Genomic DNA, 22,968 nt, shown 5'->3' on the forward strand with positions numbered 1-22,968 from the left:
CGAGAATACCCCTTATAACAACAAAAGATCACAAAAGCTAATGGAGCATGAATTATATTGGTTTTTGCTGGTAAATGTTGTGTGAGCAAGGCTGATATAATGCGTAACCAAGTTGGATTTGATGCGTTCTAGCAAACTGCCCGCAAATCGATGCCACAAAATAAAGCAAACAAACGCCACCAAATATATGTATATACGCACTTAGCCAAAGCTTTTGGGTTCACTTTGCATTTTCTACGTTCAGCTTTACTTTCCATCTTGACGTTGAAGAGTTTTTGCATACCTTTGCTTAGTTTTTGTTTTGAATTTTGGTGCGTTTTTTTTTATTTAATTTTTATTTTGTAAGCAAGTTTCTTTTAGATCCCAAATCTGCCTGTCAATCATTTTATTTATGATTGCGCTTCCTTTCATATTTGAAAGTGTTTGCTTTTGCATTTGGCGTGGTTTTTTTTCGGTGTCTCTTTTTGACTTATCCTTTTTTGTTTAATGTATGTACATACTTAATTCTTGTTTTTTTTTCAGTAGTAATTTTTGAAAGAGCATACCTACATAGACGGTTAAACCAATACCCCATTCACATTTTGCTTTTTTATTTATTTTTTTTTTTCTACCATACTCTTGCATACCTAAGGAAGTGTAATGGAATGAAGAGGTTCAATATGTTTTCGTAGCATTAATTGGTTTGAGTGTTGGTAAAAATTGGCACTAAATTTGGGTAGAAGCAATAAAAATTTATGGCGGTTTGGTATAGCTGATATTTGGCGCCTAAAAAAAATATTCTTTACTAAAAAAAAATTCAACAGGACTGCTATTGGTTGGGGAGTGAAATACTCCCACGACGAAACAGAAGCTTAATGGCCTTACAATAAATTTGTACCCTTAAATTATAATACATGTTAAAAAAAAAAAATCTAGATGGAAAAAAAGTTCGACTTCGGTAAAAACATCGGTCGTTTTGTCGAAGCCGAGCATTCAGCTGAATATGAAAATATTGCCGATTAATCGGCAAACCGAAGCCGAATATTCGGTCGGACTCTAATAATCTACATGTATATATAATACGCGAAGGGATTTTTTGTTCAGTATAAAAGATCTGTACCGTTCGCCCGATTTTCAACAATGAGATGTCAAATTGAACCGTTTGGTCTGTTGATGTGCAAACTTATTTTAGTTTTTCGAAAAGAGTTGCCACCTGTTGAAAAATTCATTTCAAATTATTTAATAATAAATGCCATAAAATCCGCACCATTCGTTCGATTTTCCAAAAATGAGGTGACAAATTAAAACGCTTTAACTGCAGATATGCAATGAGGTTTTATATTTTTGAAAAGAGTTGCCATATTTTAAAAAATTACATTAAAATTATTTAAAAAAATAAATCAATCATTACAAAATAGGTATCAATCGAAATGGCTTTAAAAAGCTTCGTTTCTTAACTTAACAATATGAGGGTAGCCACCTGTTTAAAAAATCATATTAAGTAAGAGAAATTTGTATTACCGCATGGGTGCCAAACGGTTTTAGAAAGTAGTAGCTTGAAATTATTTTGAAGAGGGTTGCAACCAGCTTGAAATGTCGAGTTTAGTTTACTTATACACAAGTTATACGAAATATCAAAATGTGGATATCAAACGAAGGAGTATTAAGAGATCTTTAGTTTGTACGCTAAGAATATTTTTGAGGGGTTGGAAGAGGGTTGCTACCTAATTAGAAAGTTAAATTCAAATTATTTCATAAGTTAAATGAATTATTAAATTATAGGTATCAATCGAAGGGGGTTTGCAAATGTCTTATATCTGAACTATATTTAGCGGGGTGGCCACAAGTTTGAAAATTAAAATTCACTTAATTCATCAGTTAAATAGAACTGTATCGCAATTTCGGGCGAAGGAAAGTTAGCAATGAAAATAATATTGAGGAGGGCTGCCACTTCTTTGAAAGGTCTAACTCCATTAACTAATTCAAAAAGTATATGAAATATAAAAATGCGGTAGTTAAATGAAAGAATTTCAAGAAATTTTTAGTTTGAGCATTTCGAATTTTTTAAGAGAGTTGCCACGTGTTTAAAAACTTATATTCAAGTTATTCAGTAAGTGGGATGAATTAAAAAAAAAGGGTGTATATCGAAGTGGTTTTGAAAGGGATTTATTCCTGGCCTGTATTTAGAAGGCTAGCCATTTGTTCGAACATTCAAATTCGAATAAGTTTATCAGTTTATTAAAATACTTGTGCATCACAATGCCGGACGAAAGAGATTTAAGAAGATTTTAGTTTGAGAATGCTTTTGAAAATGAGAGGTCAAATTTGAGACCTTAGCCTGTAGCTGTATGATAAAGTTTTATTTTTTTAATTAAGAATTTTTTTTCATCGGTATAGGGTGATTAGAAATTCGATGAAACTAAAAACATGCAATATGCGAGACTGCTACACGGTTTTGATGAAATGTGGCACTCGGATCTCTTTTAACTTTGACTAACATTTGGAATATTTCTTAAATTTTTGAAATTCATTTTGGGTATTTTAACGCCATGCGGGTTCACTAGTCATACATATTAAACCCGCTTTCTTAGCTTTAAATTGTTTAAAATGAAGCATTTCCACTACGGTAAAATGAAAATTTGAAATTTGTATATATCCTTCAAACTAGATACATATGTACATACATACGTAAGTACATATGCAGTGAATATTTAACTATATGTGTTGTGTTGCCGTTACTCTTGTCAACACATTTCGGTGAGTCTTGTTTGATGTGAAAGCACACGGTAATATTAAAAATACCTGAACTCTGATTTACTAAGTAAATAAATATTCAGCAAAGACAAATACGCGTATACACCAGGGTAGGCATATATGTATGTATATCCATATATACATACATATATGTATGTGAGTAAACTTTTTTTATTTCGCCTTAGTACCTAAAATCCGAATTTCTGACAATTTCTTGAAACAACACGATGCAGATTTGTAATATTTCACATTTAAGCAACTTATGTTTCTACAAGATCACACAGGTGAACACACTAGGTTACGGCAAGTCAGTCATGCAAATGTTGCAATTAAGCCTAGCAGGGCGTGTTTAATGTGTCACTGCAGAGGATACTCGCAGCCGCTTTCATCCGAAAATACCAACAAGCATATCCTAAAAAAAATCTGTACATGCAAACATATGTATGTATATTAGGGTGGTCCGAAAATGCATGTCCTCTCGAAAAAATATGCTTCTATTTTTTAATTTTGAAATCAAAAAATATTTATCCAATTATTTATTTAACCAATTTTTCATAGTGACTATATTTTATAAGTCCGCCTAAGATCAGCAGAAAATGCCAGGCAATGCAATGGGGGATAAATAAAAAATCTTTAGTAAACAATTGTGTATTGTTATTGGAAGTCTCCTGAAATGAACCAAAGTGTTCCGAACGAAAAAAATAGATTTTCAAAAATTCGATATCATTTCTACGAAAAGTTGTTTTTACCCATATAAAATACATAGAAAACTTTGAGCGCTTTGGGCGACATCTAAATATTTTTTGATAAAAAAAATTGGGGTATACTTTTTACGATATAGAAAAATAAAATTCCGACTTTTCCACCCTAATATGTATTCATATGTATGCACGTATGTATGGATGCATGGTATGTGCCCTGCATATTTTCACGTTAATATAGCCGTGAGTGCCGACGAACATACATAAATATTTGTGGCACGGGGTTAGTGGGCTTGCTTCTTGGGAAACAGGCTAGGGTAATTTTAAAGGTTTAAAGTGAAGATTTATTTTGCAACGAATTTCCGTCATACCTTGTCAAGTTTAGTTTGAAGAAAAACCGGTTTCAGCGTTGTGTCGTTTTCAGTGTAATTTTTCGTTTCTCCTTTGAGTTTTTGTCCTTCATTTATGTTAATTTTACTTAGTTAGTTGAATTTCGTGGATGATTAAATATTAGATATGCCGCGATGTTCCCTATGTTGCACATGCAGTAGTTTGACTTCGTTTCTAAATTGAATTGGTGGGTATTTGTTGTCATTGAAAAACGAGTGTAGTTTCGCCAACTAAATAATTTAAGTGCCGAATTTGGACAATATTTGGGAATTATTACCAAGGTTTGGGAACTTTGTATTATCGAGTTTTGGCAATTGAAACTAAATATATTAATATATATTAAACCTGTCGATATTTAGTCTACGTTGCGCCAAATCGTCCATTTAGTTGAAGGATTTTTGGTGATTGGTAAGTATTAGTTAATGTTATCTTGATACACACCTCTACAAATTCCATTCAACTTAACGTATGGTTCATAAAATGGATTGACTGTGTTATGCTAATACAGATAAGCTTTCTCTCAACATATGGTGTGTGGTTGAGGCAACCGCGTTTCGGTTTGAGAGCGTAAAATTTTCAGGCGTCTTCTTTCGACATCTATGAATTTGATGCGCTAGAGAGAGAAAAGCATACATGCAAAACGCTTAATGCACGAATTTAGGTTTGGTTCTGACATCCGAAGTCTGGTTTCCGTTTAAGTTTTGATATCGTCGGCAGCTGAGTACAGCCCCTAGCAAACCTCTTTGGGTTCTTGTTGTTATTATCGTGGTTTTTGTGGGCGTATTCACCTTCCAGGAAGGCACTGGATTGTGAGCTGCAATTTAATGGTCTTGCTCAGAGTTTCTCTTAGTTTTCAGAGTTGTGTGCGATAGTTTGTAAATATTCGCTTACCATGTGAAACACTAAATATTAAAATAAGTTTGTCTATGTATAAATAATGTAAATTCGAATGATTTATCTTCTTTGCTGCAGTCAAATATGGCCATACGAAATTTTATGGGATAATACTATAGTGAAATAGCGCTAGCTTATAGTAAAGAGATGTCAATACCATTTTGTTTTTTAATTTTCCGGGAGAATTAAATTTCGAGCACAATATTTTTCAATTTATGAAAATTTCATTTCGAGTAAGAAAGTTAATAACACTAAGAATAGCGCAGGGCACTTGCAACATTTTCTGCAGAAAAGAAAACAAGCAATGATTTTACTTTTGAAAAACTTGTTTTCCATAACTAGAAAAGAACGTGTTTTTTTATGACTGCAAATTTTATTGTGGATTCCGCTACAATACCCGTCCAGCAAAAAATTTTTCTCGGCAAAGTTTTCGCCCGAAGCGACAAACTCTCAGAAATGAATGTTGCAAATTTAGGATTTATGCTAATTAACAAAATTAAGATTTTATTGTCGATAGCGGAGGAATATCTATTCACCAACAACGCATTCTGGGCCATGCGGTTTTTTAAATTTTGTTACCTTGACTGTTACCTTGAACCTAATTTTTGCCCCTTGAACTAAGTTATTCCTTCAGAAAAACTCAAACTTTTTTATCAATTAAAAACTATTATTCGATTCAAGTCTCCAACGAGTTCACAAAACTAATTTTAGTTAAATTTGTAGCAACCAAAGCATTGTTTATTCTTCCTCAAAAATGTCCTGCTAATTATAACCACATTTGCCCGAACTAAAAGTCTCAAGTAAATTGCAGACTTGCACCAACTATTTGGTTACTTTGGCCAAATCTTGGCAATTTTAACTAAACTTTTTTTCTCAGTGCAGCCGGTTCCTTGCTGGTAGTAGAAAGTATAATTGCTCAGAAATTTGTATTGAGTTGTTATTGCTGAGATTTTTTATTGAATAAAAGTGGAAATTGTGTGGATGGCAAAACAGGCACTAATCGAATGTACCGTTACACAGTTTGAGATTCAGAAAAATCCTTTGTAAACTGCGTTCAAAATTTCCTGATTTACAAACCCGTATTCTGATTTATGCATTTACCATTTTTCATTCTGTGCCGCTTTATTGTGTTATGCGCATTTGAATGCCAAACAATTTGCATAGTGTTTTGGTGAATGCCACAATATGTAATTGGAAGGGAGTGCGCACTGCTGAATTGCGCTTTCTGCGAAATTATTTTATTTGTATGAGCATTGAAATAAACTTTTTAACCTCGGAAACGGCTGTAGTGGAAGTATTATTTTTTTCAGGGTTCGTATTTGCACACACATGAGCAGCACATCCTAACATTTTACGCTAACACACGGGTGCTGTGCATATAAAAATTTAAAAACTTGCTCACATCACATGTGTGTGCTGTTTGGTAAAAAGCACGGGCACATGTGTGTACTTTATTTTTATTAATATAAAGCACACGCACATGTGTGTGCTTTGCGTAGAGAAACTTATACACTTCGATTTCTATCTCAAATCTTAAAATAATTTTTTAATATGTTTTCTGTCATATAAAAAACAAACAACATCTCACTTCTTATTGAATTGTCTTTCAAAAAATAACGTGTAATAAACAAATTCTTTTAAAAATATATTATGTGCATGTGCATGGGCTGAAATTTGTACAAAAATCGGCTCACACACATGTGCATGTGCGCAATAACCCCGCAAACATATTCTGAGCGCTCAGAATATATGAGTCGGAAAGGAGTCCTAGGTAAGTAAGAAATATGAGTTTCAAAAACAAACATTTTTTTACTCTTATATGAATCTTTTAGGAGTCATATATGATCCAAGTTATGAGCCAGCACTTTGTGCCAGTATAAAAACAATAACGACTAGAAATTTATATCTAAACTTGTTTATACAGATATGAAAAATAATTAGGAAGGAAAAATAAACAAAATTTAGCTGCAGCAACTGCTATTACATGAATGCTGCAATATATGAACATATGTATATATGTATGCGCAGAGGTTTGTATATAAATATGCAACAGTATTTGAAATGAATTCCTTGCTAACATGGCTCTAAAGTAAGTTCATTAAGAGAGTTGAAGAATAAAGCCAATAAGAGTCACAGAACAGCATACAAGGAGCTCCGAAAGTAGGCATTTATGAGGCCAATAAGAGTCATTTAAGAGCTTCAAAAAGAGTCCAAAATGAGCCGTATATGAGGTCAATAAGAGTCCAATATGACTCATATTGAGGCTCATTTGATGTATGAATTTAAGCTCATATAGGACGACCTTCGCAGGAAGGGAAACACCCTCATTTCGGACTCTTAAATGAGCTCATAATGAGCACAACGGCTCCGAAATGGGACTCCTTAAAGACTCATTTATGACTCCAACTGTTTGCTGGGAAGTTGAATGTGTTTCTGGCGTGTGTGTGAGCAGAGCATGTGTGTGCAGATACGAACCCTGATTTTTTTATTACAAATTTTCGTCGCAAATGCTACAAATGTAGACTATCGAACGCATGAAGGCAAAAAAACACTTTGCTTGAAATGTTTTTGCTATAAAAATTTGTTAACTAAATGTCGTTTAAATTTAAATATTAAAATTTGCTATGCAACGCAACACATTTGCTCGCACACATAGGAAAACGAATGAGTGACAATTTTACGCACTTGCAATATAAGCATTTATATCGGTTTCCATTACTTGCATTACTTCAATTATTCACACCGCAGAGCAGTAGCGCCTGATTGCACAAATCCAAGCCAATGAGGTGCGAATAATTGTTTCGCAGATCCTCTTCAAAGCTGTCAATACCAGCCGACTGAGAATTTGTGCTGCCACTGACGCCATCGCTGCTCTCGAATCCACTATAACAAAAACCCACGTTGAAGGGCTGCAGGCTTTCAACAACATCCGTGGCCTCTATGGCAATAGCTGTTGGTGGAATATGTGAATCGAGCGTCTTTGTATAAATATTGCTATGAATTTTGGGTTTTGTTTATTTGACTTTGCGTTTGAATTTATTTTTCTGCTTTCTTTTTGTTTTTTATTTCGTCATGATTTACATACATAAACAATCTCTGCTGCGCTAGTGGGGGCAGGATAATATTAATCCCGGTATTGGATATCTATTATTGACGCAGTTCTCCTTCTGTTGGTGTATTAAGCTGATTTGGAGCATAATTCAATAATAATTATTGAATCATGGATTTGGCGGGTGCACGGCTCAATGCAGCATGCTGATTTTGGATACAATTTTGCAACACACTGAAAAAAAAATTAAAAGAAAAAAATAGTTTTTCGTTTGCATATGTATACATAAGGAATTCAAATTTTAGTATGTGTGTATGTCTGAAAAGTATGCAAAAGTTTGTTTGGGCGGGATTGACCAACCAAATTTTTTGTATCGAACTATTTGTCAATTTGTCCGTGCTTAAAGTGTGTTTGTGCTTTAAACTTTCCCGCAGCCAACCACATCTAAATTATGCCGTTTTTACGGGCTAAGAGGAAAACATACAAAAAAAAATGCAAATATTTACAGCTTTCTTCTTTTCATAATCTCGAAGTAATGACGTAAATTACTTCCATTGTTCATGCTACCATTTTCACATTGTGGTCTCTTTGATAAAAATTTTCTATTTTTCACTCATTAATTCCTTTTCTAATTTACTCTTTTTCCGTTCGTACAGTGCTTATGAAATCCTACTAATATTATAAATGTGAAAGTTTGTGCGTGTGTTTGTTTGCAGCTTTTTCACTTTAAAATGGGTGGACGTATTGCAATGACGTTTGGCGTACTTATAGGTTATGACCAGGATTTACATATAGGATATTTATTGAAGGGGATTGCCACTTTTTTCAAGTGTGGGTGTCGAACAAAAATATATTTCAAAATTATTTTTGAAGAGTGTTGCCACCTTTCCATAAACTTTAAATCCAGTTGATTAACTATTTCAATCAAATATTTTAGTATGGGTACCAAAGCAGAATGGTCTAAGACAAATTCATTTCTATTCTTTTTTATGAGGATTGCCACCTTTTAGGAAGCTCAAATACAATTTACTTTAAAGTTCAAACAAAATGTTTTAATATGGTTTTGCGGTGAGAGAGGGCCCTGGGCTTAGCATATAGGATATTTTTATGAAATGGGCTGCCACTTTTTCAAAAGTTAAAATCAGCTATTTTTTAAGTTAGATGAAATATTACAACAATGTGGGTATCAAACAAAAGGACCAAAAATATTTTTGAAGAGAGTTGCCACCTTTTCGTAACTTAAAAAAAAAACTGGAAAACTGTGCAATGAATTATTCAGGGAGTTGATTATAACACCACGAGCTTGACGGCTGAAGTCATCGAAACAGGACCCAAACTATTTCGGGCGCACAGTTCATAAGGCTAACTTAGCGCACTGGGTAGACTACTGGCTTTGTACGCTCGGGTCGCGGCCTCAAGCTTAATAAATATTGTTTGGTATTATTTATTTGACCAAAAAATAATAAAAAAAACGAATTAATTTTTTTCGCTACCTGAACTCAACGTGTTGTGTTCAGCCTAATAGGTGATCGAAAAGACTTACGCCGCTTGTATTAAATGGAACGCCTCTCTGCAAGGTGACGGCTGCACACGAATTCATTCAATTTTATATTAAAGTGTGATAAAGTAAATACAGAATTTATATATATATATATTAAAAAAATATTACATTTCTACATATAAGGTGCAGTGGTAAGCAGTGCGCGGAACCATTCCGCAGGGCCTGTAGCAGGGAAGGCAATGTCCGTAGAGTGAAACTCCGTAGAGTTGAAGCAGCAAAAAAGTTAATCGCAAATGAATGCCAGGCCGAGAGAGAACAGCGAATTAAAAACAGCCTTACTGACTCTAGGCATCATTTTCAAACATGTCGAAAAGGGCTTAATTTTCCAAAAATCTCCTATGGTCTGGTTTATAGTTAATACCTTTTTATTTCATCTGATATATACTTTTTTTATTCAAGTCATTAACAAAGCATTGTTTTCTCCATGACTTAAAATATCGATCGATCGAAAAATCCAATGTATTTTTTTTTAAGATACTTATCATTATCAGTGGCCTTCATAGAAATGACGATTCGCTATTATTTTAGAAACAAAAGGAAAGTTTAGTGAATAACTTTCCGGTAAGTTGCTAGGCATACAAAGTTTGTGGTTTCAGAGAAGCTTGTATGTGTGCAAATTTGAGAAACATTTCCGCTGTTATGTGCAAACTTTCACTTAAACTTGCGCATTTTCCACACAAAATGACTTAAACACATACAAACACTAGGGCGGGTCAATTTGTATAGGATATTTTTTCGACTATGAGCGTATAGCACTGAAGGATTCTAAGTGAAATTCTAAGCAAATATGCCAAATATACCATGGATCTAAAATCAATTTGGAGTTTGCAAAATTGCGAAAATAGGTATCTAGGCATTTTGCTGTAGTGTCGTTAAGAAGTGCTTAAATTTTCTGTAAAAACATGCTATAAGGGGTTTCCTCGTATGAGGAATCCATTTCTGCACATACCTTATTCTAGAAACTTGGACCAAAGGGCGCAACAGTGAAAATTTGGCAAACTTCAAATAGATTTTAGAATCATAGTTTCTTCGGCAAATTCGCTTAGAATTACACGTACATAGAATTGTTCCGCGCAATAGTACGCGCATAGTAAAATACAAATTTACCCACCCTAACAAACACACATCCATATGGACGAGGCAATTAATCGACAATAGACGCATTCATTTGCGTCCGCTTTATACTTTTTTCTTTTGTTCGCGCTTGCAGGTACATGCTCGTACATTCATTCATACATTCATACATATGGTATTTGGAAGCATAAAGATCAGAATAGAAGACACAATTAACTGCACAAATTTTACTGGTTGTGCTTCGTATTCTTTAGTTTGTACTTTGTGCGCAATCAACTGAGCCAAAATCTAAACTTTTTGAGCAATTGGTTTGAGGTTTGCTAGATTTATTTGTGTGGTGCAAGAACTGCATAAATATCGACTAATATCGATTTGGGCAAATTTAAATGAGCCGTGTATTCCCTTCTTTAGAGTAAGAACAGACGTTGCGTATACGCCCTGCATACCTCGTAAAATTGCAAACAACTATGTACACTCATAGTACATAAGGATAAGTTAAATACAATCGATATCCCAAATCAAAATCTAAATCTGTTGAAAGTAAAATCAAAGTAAAGAAGAGAAAGAAGAGCGGAAGTTTGCATACATACATATGTACATATCGCAAATGTTATGAATAACACTGTACAACACATTTTGCTCTAACGAAGAAACGATCAACGCAGCTCAATAGAAATGATCTAGGACTACAAAGTTCTCGAAACATTCAGCAAAGTTAGCTCGGTGTTAAAAGATATTCGCGCTAAAATTTTGACTCTCGCAGTGCATTTAAAGAATTAAATTTTTATTATTAACTACAATGGTATTTGATATTTTTTGCTACTTTTCTCTAAAAACGAAATCTATTATTAACACGTTTAGTATTCAATCGGTTCTCCGTATTAGTAAAATAGTTAATACTTATCTTCTACGCTTGAGTGTTAATAAAAATTTATAGAATTTTGTGGAACTTGAAATTGTTTTTTTTTGTTTTTATAAGTTTATTAATATTCATTGCCTGACGAAACGTAATTATACAGTAAATTGTTGTAATTTGGCTCTATTACTTCCCTTACCTTATATACCTGCATCGAATTCAGCCCAGTGCAGCGTCCGCCCGGCGGGCATATTCTGCATACTGCTGACTGACGAAATCTAGATGAAGCTAAACTGACTTAAAAAAAAGGTTAAAAAATGTTTGAGGCAGTGAAAAAATAACCCTTGCTTTCGTTGCCTACTCATGGGTGCGGAGTCCAAGGATCTCTTCCCCGGAGCATCGTCATCGTACATTTGTACAACGTGCCCAAGCCAGCGCAATGGTTGTATTTTTAGGCGCTTAACTATGTCCATGACGTTAAAAACCTCGTACAGTTCGTTATTCCATATTCGCGGCCATAGATCTTGCGAACAATAGTTCTCTCGAAAGCCCCCAAAGCTTGCTCATCTTATCATAAAAGGACGAGCATGGAGAGAGATTTGTAGAGCGTGATTTTTGTCGTCGAGAGAGGGCTCTGCTTTTCAATTGTCTACCGAGCCCAAAGTAGCACCTGTTGGCAAGATTTATTCTTCGCTTTATCTCCACACTGACATTATTGGTGGTGTTTATGCTGGATCTTAAGAAAACAAAGTCCTTTACTACTTCAAAATTACGGCTGCCAAAAGTGACGTGTGTTCCAATACGCGCAGACTTTTTATGCATTGCCAGGAGGTACTTTGTCTTGTCCTCGTTCACCGCCAGACCAATCTCGTTAGGTTGTTTTTCTGAGCTGCAAAATGTGTGCGTTGGTATGCCTGGGTTTCAGGCCAACGATGTCAATATCATCTGCATACGCCAGTAGATCGTGCTTTTGCTGTATATGGTGCCGCTGCGATTCAGATCGGCAGCTCCTCTAATGCTTGCCAGCATCACATTGAAAACCATCGCATCAGGGTGAATCGCTTTGTCTACGGCGCGGAGAGGTCCTTCCTAATTTGGACGGAGCTGTGAGTTATGCTCAACGTAACTCTACATAGCCGTATTAGTTTTGCGGGGATCCCAAATTTAGACATGAAATTTGCTCAAAACTATGAAAGCTAATATTCGCTTCATCGATTCCACGAAGATGTGCCGTGTAGGTTATGGTTTTCTTAACCTAGTGCAGTACTATTGACCTGTGGTGGTCACTGGCCCGTTAGATTCCAATGCCCTTAAATTGTTCCGCAGTGATATTCAACTTTTGAGTAAAGGTAGAGTCCAAGGTAGATATTACTTTTAAATTGGCCTACCTTGGCCTTAAAAACTTCAATAAGATATTTCCAAATGAAACACGTAAAATGTGAGTATGTTAGTATTTTGGTAAGTTAGTAGTTTGGAGGAAATCGGAAATTCTTTCTAGGAGAAATCGAGATATTAACAGTTCTTAGCCTTCCTCTATGCCGTCATTCTACGAAGTACCAAACACGAATTTACGCAAAGGCATAAATACACCCAAATTGGCTGTAAAATATAGAGAAGGGTGCCATTCAGCCTCTATTGTTATGCAATCATGCCCAACTGAGCTGGAAAATAGATTTAATTGCCACTTTAATAAGATGTTAGTTGTCACTGTTATTGTTGTTGCATATAATGTATGTTGATATTTATTATAACAAACTATGCGTTTATATAACCGGTCAAGGAAACTTGCTGAAGTGAGAATTAATAAGACATTTTGATCGTTTATGACACACAACCAAACGAGGTCAAAACAAAGTGAAAACAGGATTTCTCCAAGTATATACATACCCAATTTGCCACAGGGCGAAGACGACGTCGTTACCACGTCGCTCTGGTGAAGTCGTTTGAACGAAGCCGTTTTTTCCATTCAAATTTCAACGTCGTTCCGACGTCGTTTTTTCTCATCGAATCGAAGTCGTTGCGACGTTGGTCTGGTGAAGTCGTTTGGGTGAACTCGGAACGAACCCGTTCCTTCGAACCCACAAGTTTTTTGTGGAACCTTCGCTCTGGCTTGGACAAGTTCCACGCCCACATTATTATATATCTAAGTATAAATAAGAGACATTTATTTGGATAGTAAACCGTTTTTATTATGACAGGATATGGAATCCACGATGTACACTTGTACTCAGAAAATTAAGCCGCTTACATATTTTTTTCAGTATTCATAATATTTTTTTTTGTTTATAAAGGTAAAGTTTACCCTATTGGCCTTATTAATAAAAAAATAAAATTTGTGGATATGAAGTTCATTTAAATTTAGTATAAAACTGTACTTTTGCTTTAAATTTGGTATAAATTTTGAGCATCGTTTTGCAGTTCGCTGTTATATAGTTATTGCGGGCTGCAGGGGAGCCGTTTGTACGAACCGCCGGTAAGTTGGTTTTGCGACCTGCTGGCGAGTCGTTTTTGCGGCCCACCGGCGAACTGTTTTCATCCGACAGCGAGTTCGCCGGCGAGTCGTTTGCGACTGTCGCCAGCGAAGAAATTGTTCACGTTGTTGCGACGTCGGTTGGCAAATTGGGTACACACTTGTTATTGTTGGTGGTAATGCGACCGAGACTTGTGGTTGACACGACAAAACATAAAAACATACATATGTACATACATATGTAGGTACGTATTAATCGATAATATAAATTCATACCCTGTGTGTACATTTTGCTATTTTCGTAATGCCATTGGACTTTGATGTTTCTGCAATTGATTTGACTTAAAACACCAGCCAGTGCGGTCGGTGTAACATTTAATGCTTATTGCCTCAAATACATATAGGGTATTCATAGTTTACTATTAAAGTTAAAAGGTGGCAACCCTTCACACATGTGCTTCAAATTGTCAATAAAACAAATATAGTGCGGTATATATTTAAAAATCTTTCAAATTGCGCCCACCCTATGTTTTTCTGCTTCACTTTCCATTTTTTCTTAGCGCGAATAATTAGCTGATGAGAAATGCCAGTTTAATGGAAGACAAAAAACATGAGACAAAGTCGAGTAATTTTGCCAAAAGTGTTACCCCTAATTAGTATGGGAACCAACAACAAAGTTACCCCATGGTAAAATATATTAAAGTTACCTGGCGGCAAAATTAACACAGCAGATAATATACATAGAACTGTGAGCACCCTAATAGTAAGTGACAGTTTATCAAATGCCAGAGTAGTTGATATTATTGTTTGACAAATGCTATTTTAGTTCACAAGAGTAAAAGCAATGGTACAAAGCATAATGTAAAGGTGACCGCTCTTTGGATGTGTGGCCTTTATTTCTCAGTAATATTATATATTAAATTTGTTTTTGTCCCCCATGTAAAATATATCTAAAATTTAAATCCCTAGTGGCATGGTTAACCCTCGGAGGCCCGACAAAGTCCCTAGGGACCTATGACGTGTTCAATGATTCGTTATTTTAATCCGGTTTGATCTAACCACCGCAGTGTTCGTGAGTCCTATAAGTCTAAAATCTACTAAAATAGCCCCAATTCGATTCTGAGATAGCTTTAATCATAATCACTGCCGTTGGCCGTGTAAAAAGTTGTCTGCGTTCAAGGGTTAAGTATTTAGTGATTTCAAAAAAAAAAATTCTGGTCCCCTTATTTTCGATATTCTTTACTTCTGGGTTGTGGAAGCGGGAAAAATCTATAAATTTGATTTTCTTGTGCATTTATGTACCAACCTAGAAATAAATAAAATAAATATATTTTAGATTTACACAATTTCTTACTATAAATAAACAATCATACACTCAATAAGTGCCATTATAATTCAGTGATATATTCAAATTAAGCAATTATTCACAAATCTGTAGCAAACCAAATAATCGAATATTACTTTTAAAAGCCGCAACGAGCTAAGCATTTTAAAGGATTGACTGCCAGCACTGCGGTTACCGCACAAACTACAGTGATGTTTATTCAAGTTTAGTTGAAGCAGATTACTAAGCCAGAAATTTACAATCATTTATGTATGTGCTAGTTAGTATTTGTTTGCGTAAATATATTTTCTCAGCAGTTATTGCTTTGTGGCGAAAAGACCTTGGCTACAAATCCATAAATATTTTAGTAAATTGATTGTGTCGGATTGATATTGTGTCGGCTAATAGAGGGTGATGCATAGGTAAACACTTAAAATTGTAGGCCATCGTCGTTAAAAATAAAATAACAACAACTGTTGCTGATATGGCATATAGAATAGCAGACAAACTACTTAGTTAATTCAACAGCAAGGCAAGCCAAGATTTGTTTACGTATTTACATACTATCAGTGTTGCTAGGTTATTGCAGCACTGATATTATTATTGGGCATGCCATTTTCCCCTAGATTTCCTTTCTTACCTCAAACTTTATTTATTTGGAATTTATTGTAATTAAATTTTTTCAACGTTAATTATTGACAAATGGTCCCGTTTGCTCATGTTGCGCTAATATTAGGGTAACTTTATAATTTTTCGCACACCTTATGTTTCTATGATGGAATTTAGGTTTGTTCTATATATGTTAAATGTTCATCAATAATTTTAAGTCAAAAGAATATATAAATTGAACAGTAGTTATAATACTTGTTTCTTGCAGTTTGGTGGAACTCAATCAGGACGAAACTGCTAAGCAATAAAAAAGGTTCAACAAAAACGAATATAAAATGCCAAACAATGCGGAAATTAAAGTGAAAATATTTATGTACATAACAGTAAACATTTTGACAAGGACAAAAGCGAGAGCTTACAAAACTATATTGGAAAGTGTAGTACGATGCGAAGATTGTGAAAATTTGTTGAAAGGGTGTGTCAGCATTTTTGCGGTAAGAAATTTTGTGGCAAATCTCAGCTATAAATTGCTGATAATAAACCTTTAGCAAAAAAGTGCACTTTCTTATGTCTTATGTTTTTTTTTTGTATTTCAGTGGACATCTATTTACAAAAACGCACACTCCCGCCATTTCTCGTTCGTAGCTTGCAGCACAGAGAAAACACTACTTATTTGGAAGAAATATGTTAGTATGTATGAATCGAGGTGAATGTTTCATAACAACATGTGTTCCTTTTTATGAAAAATATGTTTACGTCATATTTTTATGCGAACGGTGCAACCGTGCGGTGACCAGCAAAAGTCCGGTAGTGCTCCTTTCGCTGAGTAATGGTCTGATTATGGCAACTTAACGTAACTTACGGCTCTCACTCAAAAGTGCTGTTAAATGGATGTTGCTTATAATTGAACAGCCAAAACTTAACGTTACTTAATGCCACGTTGAAATCTGTTTCATTTTGATTATCTAAGTTCTACGTTCCGTTAAGTTGCCATAATCAGGCTTTAAGCCATTCGAATCAATGTTCTGTCGCCTGTTTATCCGATTATGTGCGCGTATATAACTAGAAAAAAGTAACAAAATGGTTGTGGTGATAAAATGTGTTGTGTAACATCACATACTTAAATACATAAATACACATGCTCTAGCGCTTATGCAGTTGGAGGTCGTGTGTGGCATTATACCGCTGTTATGACAGCTGATCATAGAAAATTACTTTAAGACGTCAAACTATAGCAAAGTGTGGCGAAAACAAGTCACAAACAAGTATTACTTGTGGCTGGTTTGGCTTATGCAGTATGAGCAATTTGGTGAAGGATTTATTAGATGTCCTTCACTGGCCCACTTTTCCAAAAGTACTATAGTAGAAGTAGGGTTTTATCTAGATTGGCTGAAATGGATTTGTGCTAGGTCGGTAAACCAAGATGATTTACTACTTAGATATATGTACATATGTGTCGGAATGGAGGGAAAGAGAATACAGATTGTATTTTGTCTATGGGTCATTCCATAAAATATTTACACCTCAATATTTTTTTTGGGGTGAAAAATGTTTTATTACATCCTTTATCGGAAAAAAGAAGACACCTGTTTTTTTATTTCGTCATGATATCTGAAAATCTCGAAAAAAAATCGCGAAATTTTGAGCTCACGGAGAAGTATCTTTTTTCAATTGTTTGCAGTTAATAAACTATTTGTCGGAGAAAATCATTTAAAGTATCAAAATGTGCGTTTGTCGATGGATCCTATTTGGTGGTGTGGTTCATTTTCAATACAAATACAAATATTTGTTGTCTGGTGAATACCTGTCCACGCTTGACATAACCATGTAGCCGATGATGGTGCCGCGGTAAGTAGCGTAGCGTGTAAGACCGAGCCGCCTTCCTTGTAAATTGGGAATAGCACCCTAAAAGTTCAGCATACCCTACGCTTTCATAAGACCACATTCTTCATAAAAGTTGAGTGACAGGCCGTCGGCTTCAGCAGCTTCGTTGTATTCCAGCCGTGTAACTGCTACACCTCGTTTTATGTAGTCAGCAGGTGAGACCTGGACTCCGTCACCATCGATTGGGGGCTCAGGTTAGCCGTCTGTTTTGTTCCTTACATAAGTACGTGCATTAAATTTGGGCCGAGAGCCTAAGTACTGAACTTGGTCGACTAAAACGGCTATCATAAGGATGAATGGACGGGAAGTACCAACTTGGAAGGAGGCCCCACTGAACTACTAGATGGATAAGTCAAAGCTCGCCTCATCTTAGGTTATGTCAGGGAAAGCAACGAGATGTGCAATTGCATGGTCCCTCTGGCTGAAGGTGTATAGCAGGGCTCGCCACGCTCCAACACTTAATCCTGCTAGGCGTACTGTCAACACCTGAAAATAACGCTGTGAGACTTAATATCCCCTTATAACTGGTGCAGCTAATCACTGGTGCAGCTGCTCAAAAACGATGATAGGAAAAATAATTAAATCTTAAGATTTTTTTCGGTATATTGTATATTTTTTGTTTTGGAAAGTTTAGCAACGCTATATGATGCTCGTTCATTTGCTACGCAAGCGTGAGGTAGCTACAGTGATCGGTTTAACATCCGACTGCCAGCATCTAGCAAGAGGATTAAAGGATTGGTCAATATGAATAATATATTTTCTTGGTCCCTAATCCACACCACGAAGTCATCTACGAAATACGTTTCCATCACCAAACGCCTATATATTTTACAGGTTGCTTAACCTTTAAGAATGGAAATTAGTTTTTTGATAACACTAGTCTCAGTATAGGGTCTCAGAGAAGCAAAGCTTATAATAAAAAAAGATGAAAGTCTTAAATTAAAAAATTTAATATTTAGGTAATATATTTTTATTGTAAGGAACAAAAAAGTCTTAAGATTCAAGCAAAATCGTGACTTAATATTAATCTGACTGAAGAAAATAATCTCGTGGATGAAATAATATAACCGATTCAGAATTGATAGCACTAGGTACATATTTGGTTACGAGTACTTGACTACATTTTTGGAGTTGTCTTTTTCCGGCAGAGCGCAGAATGCCAGCACCTGGATAAGAAAAATTTTCATTTGCGCATTTCGAATTTGTGATAAACTCAAGATATGTACAGTAGCACGCTATTGCGTCACTTTTGATTTAATGGAAAGTGACAAATAAATAGCAAAAAGAACGAACAGTTGCCCGCTTTATTGATTTGGTTAATTTTACAATGCCACTAGACGTCAGTCAGAAGTTTAATGTTTGTCTACACGCTTACATTTACATACATACTATGTACATATTGACAAACACACAGTAGGGCACAAAAACTTTTACTAAGGGTTGAATTTACCTTGTGAAAGTGAAAGTACCAGTAACTTTGCATGCGGGCCGCAGTGTGAGTGCCGAAAAGACCGTAATTTTTTTTTTTTAATGATCATACGTTTGTCTGTAAATTCAGACAACGGCGAACAAATGCGCCTGGCATACCGACGCAGCCGGATGTTTGCTTTAATTGCTTAACTTTAGCACAAAAAAAACTTGAGTTTGTATGCAGCACTTAGCACCACTTTACCTTGGCAATCGTTCGCTGACATACAGACGTACAACCTTCTTTTACTTTGATGCGCGGAACTTTGGAAATGATTTCGCTTTGTTTTATTCTTGAACTTGAATAGGCATACTGCGCGAATGCTTGGCATTGTTGGATCTAAGAACGAAATATATGGGGTTTTCGACTACGGTTTAGACACAGGTACCCACATATAATTTTAATATATTCAGGTTTTGGACGTAAAGTGAACTTTGAAATAACCTTTTGCTGCGAAAGCTGGTTCTGGGTTGAATTTATTTTTGTTTTTTGAGCTCACTTTCGGATTTCGTATTTTTATCCAGAAATGTTGGGCAATGGGATATAGTCGTTGTTCTGGGTAAGCAGCTGATAGAAGTCATGTCAGGATAACAGCTGACCTCACCGCTATCGAAGATATTCGTTGAACGGGGCAAAGCAAGAAATGTGGGGTGCTCTGCGGCGTCTACTACAGTTTTCACCTAAAGCAGCGCAAATTCGGTACTGGATTTGTGATGGGAGAGAATCCGTCGCCGAGTACAATGCAAAGTGAATGGAGGTCTACACTAAATCCCCATCAACGCGGGGTTATTCAAGATCTCGCTCATTTGCGCCCACCCTGAGGCGGATCGACTTCGCCGGGGCCCGAAAGGTTTACGTTTAAAAACACTCCTCAAGCAACGTGGTTTTTTCTAGATCTAAAAGCAAAAAAACCAAATCGAAAATCAAAACGAAAGGCACGCTTTCAGTGTTTAAGACCTACCGACTCTCCGAGGCCCAAACATTGACTCGGACCCCACTATTTTGTTGAAGCTAAGATAACCACCCGGCTCTGTGCAGCAAAAAATGTGCATCCAACAATGCAAGGAAAGCTCAGCGTCGAAAGGCTGTATTCACAACAGACACCCAATGAATTCGCAAATCGGCTATCACACCTGCTCTCAGAAAACACTCTTCAACAAACTAAAATACACGACCAGTGGAGCCACATTTCGCATTCATTACGTACCGCCTCAAGAATAACTGGTACGATGCGGATTATCGCGAATCTGTAGAGACAAATTAAATCAGCACTCTTTTCGGCAGCACTAAAAGTAGTTGCCTATACGCCGCGATGTCTGAGTTTCGTGTCTCCGCGAAACTGGTGCGGCTGTGTAAAAGACGCAATACCACCAGCTGCGACCGAATTTGGAAAACACATTCCGANAAAAAAAATCATTTTCAATGGGAAACCTAATGTATATACTATATAGACTTTCTTCTGTTCGCCCATCCATCAGCAGCAGTCACTCAACATTTGAATTCAATGAATGAATTAAATAGAATTATAATCTGATGACATGATGAGATTAGAAGCCTCATGGCTCTTTGGACTCTACCTTATGGGCAGTAGCGCCGGCGTTTCCAGACGCGCCGGCGTCGCCGCCGCCGCCGATTCTTTTTGAAGTTGAACACGCCGCCGCCGCAAAGCCTGTCGGCGTAAACCTCTAGTATGTATGTATGTATGTATGTGAGTATTTTTTTTTTAACAAATACGTAAGTGAAATTAATATGGTTGTCTAGAAAGTACGCCAGCTACGCTGCATATTCACCTCAGCATATCGCGCTTATCCTTGTGCTACCGCCTATCACTTCAGTGAATTTTCCATTGCTTTATGACTAATTTTCTTAACCGTAGCGCTAAAAAATTCCCGAAATACTAATTCGTTGACATCGAAATTCGGCATATGGCTACTTAGGATTAAGTGAAAAAAGTAGCAGAAAAAGTAATATCATGAAAGTAGCAGCGCTTAAAGAAAAGTGAGCGTGTTTCTATGTTTGTGCAGAAAATGAAAGTGAGGTCTTTGAGCGCGCAGTATTTACGATTTTGAGTGCTGAGAACTTAATTTTGCTCTCTCTGGCAATTGTACTCATATTACAAAGGCCATCAGGCACTCAGCTGTTCGTTTGAAAAATGTGTTTTATTTACGTCTATCTTCTTGTCCGGTCAGTTCAAATTTATTTTTTTTTTATGTTTGTAGGCTAGTCTTTTCTTAGGAGTTTCTGTGTGAATAAAACTAATTTATTCCACTTTTTACACGACGNAAAAGTGAGCGTGTTTCTATGTTTGTGCAGAAAATGAAAGTGAGGTCTTTCAGCGCGCAGTATTTACGATTTTGAGTGCTGAGAACTTAATTTTGCTCTCTCTGGCAATTGTACTCATATTACGAAGGCCATCAGGCACTCAGCTGTTCGTTTGAAAAATGTGTTTTATTTACGTCTATCTTCTTGTCCGATCAGTTCAAATTTATTTTTTTTTATGTTTGTAGGCTAGTCTTATCTTAGGAGTTTCTGTGTGAATAAAACTAACTTGTTACACTTTTTACACGACATTTCGCTGAAACGTTTTTAGCATCCTCAGGGGTAGTGTTTATTTTATCTGTTACAACAAATATACAAAAGCACGCGTATTAAGTTTTAGCCGAAAAACAAGTATGTATACATATATAATAGCNAACAAATATACAAAAGCACGCGTATTAAGTTTTAGCCGAAAAACAAGTATATATACATATATAAAAAGTTGTACATTAGCACATTGTTTAGAAATTAAAACACTGGAACATTGATATATAAATACTTAAAACTGAATCACTAAAAAAATATCCATACCACCTGATGTCGTACTGTCAGTACTGAAAATTTTATTTTTATAAACAACTAGAGTGTAAATGGCCGCAATGATACCTATGTCTTCCTTCTTATTAGTTATTAAATTCGAATAATAAATACAATTGCGTGCGCGGGCATATATTTATGCAGACAAAGTAATTGGTCGCAAAATTAATAAATGCTGAGCTTGTAAATTAAAAATTATGTTGAAATTTTAAAAAGCAAATTCAATCTCTTCCGACTCACCAAATTGAATTAAGATACGTGTCCTGAATCGAATTATTAAAAAATAAACACAATTGGAAATGTGAGGTTGTTTTTGTTTTTTTTGCTCTAAGCCATAGGGAAACTTGAATAGATAAAGATAAGCATAGTGAAAGGTTTTTAAACCAAGTTCATGGCATTATTGAGGAATCCAGCAGCTTTAATTTTAACAAAATGTTTTATACGTCATTTGAGAAATCCACTTTACCTCTGAGAAATACACTTAATCTTGGGTTTTAACTAAGTTTAGAAGAGCTCCTGGGTAAACTTCGCCTACTTTGCTCATCGCTGCTTTATACAGCCCCATGAATCTTAACATTCCGCTGAAACAGCCAGTGTCTGCTCATCATGGAGATTTTTGGGGATCCTGCTTTCTTCATTGTTTTCGTCTACGATACCTTTAATCCTCGAATTTTTAGGTGCCATAGATCTGTTACTCTTAAATTTCTTTACAGACACTCTTCTATCGATGGCAATTAAAAACTTTCGTTTTTTTTTGTATAATTCGGAATCGAAATAATAGATCTCGCCTACCGAGTATGCTGCGGCACAATTACGAAATTATCATTCTAACTAAACCTGTCCCCCCGGAATGGGTGAGGTGGCCTGGAGATGAACAATTTGTGAAACGGATGAGCCTTATTGTCGAGGCTTTAACCGCATACAGAAAGGTCTACTACTTGAGGAAACGAACATAAAGCTTGCCTTGCGAACACATCCACAGCAGGATAACCAAGCACGGGAGGGTACAGGGTGCTCGGGGTTTGCGTTGGAGGCCTCCCGGAATATTTCCTTTTTGTAAGTGAAGCTCGTCCTTGGATTTTCCGCACTACGGGGAACC

At 35.9% G+C, this 22,968-nt stretch overlaps 1 long non-coding RNA gene across 1 annotated transcript; it reads left to right on the forward strand.

The window, feature by feature from the left end:
• Window positions 1–4,620: 4,620 nt before the first annotated feature.
• On the forward strand, window positions 4,621–22,354 carry LOC108373129 (uncharacterized). The gene is made up of 3 exons (XR_001848933.1): window positions 4,621–4,695; window positions 16,977–16,988; window positions 22,343–22,354. It is a non-coding gene; the product is annotated as an uncharacterized LOC108373129 (long non-coding RNA).
• The last annotated feature ends 614 nt before the right edge of the window (window positions 22,355–22,968 follow it).

The sequence above is a fragment of the Rhagoletis zephyria genome, unplaced genomic scaffold (assembly GCF_001687245.7).
Source record: "Rhagoletis zephyria isolate East Lansing unplaced genomic scaffold, Rhagoletis_zephyria_1.1 Rzeph_scaffold_06399, whole genome shotgun sequence".
NCBI classification, from domain to species: Eukaryota; Metazoa; Arthropoda; class Insecta; order Diptera; family Tephritidae; genus Rhagoletis; species Rhagoletis zephyria.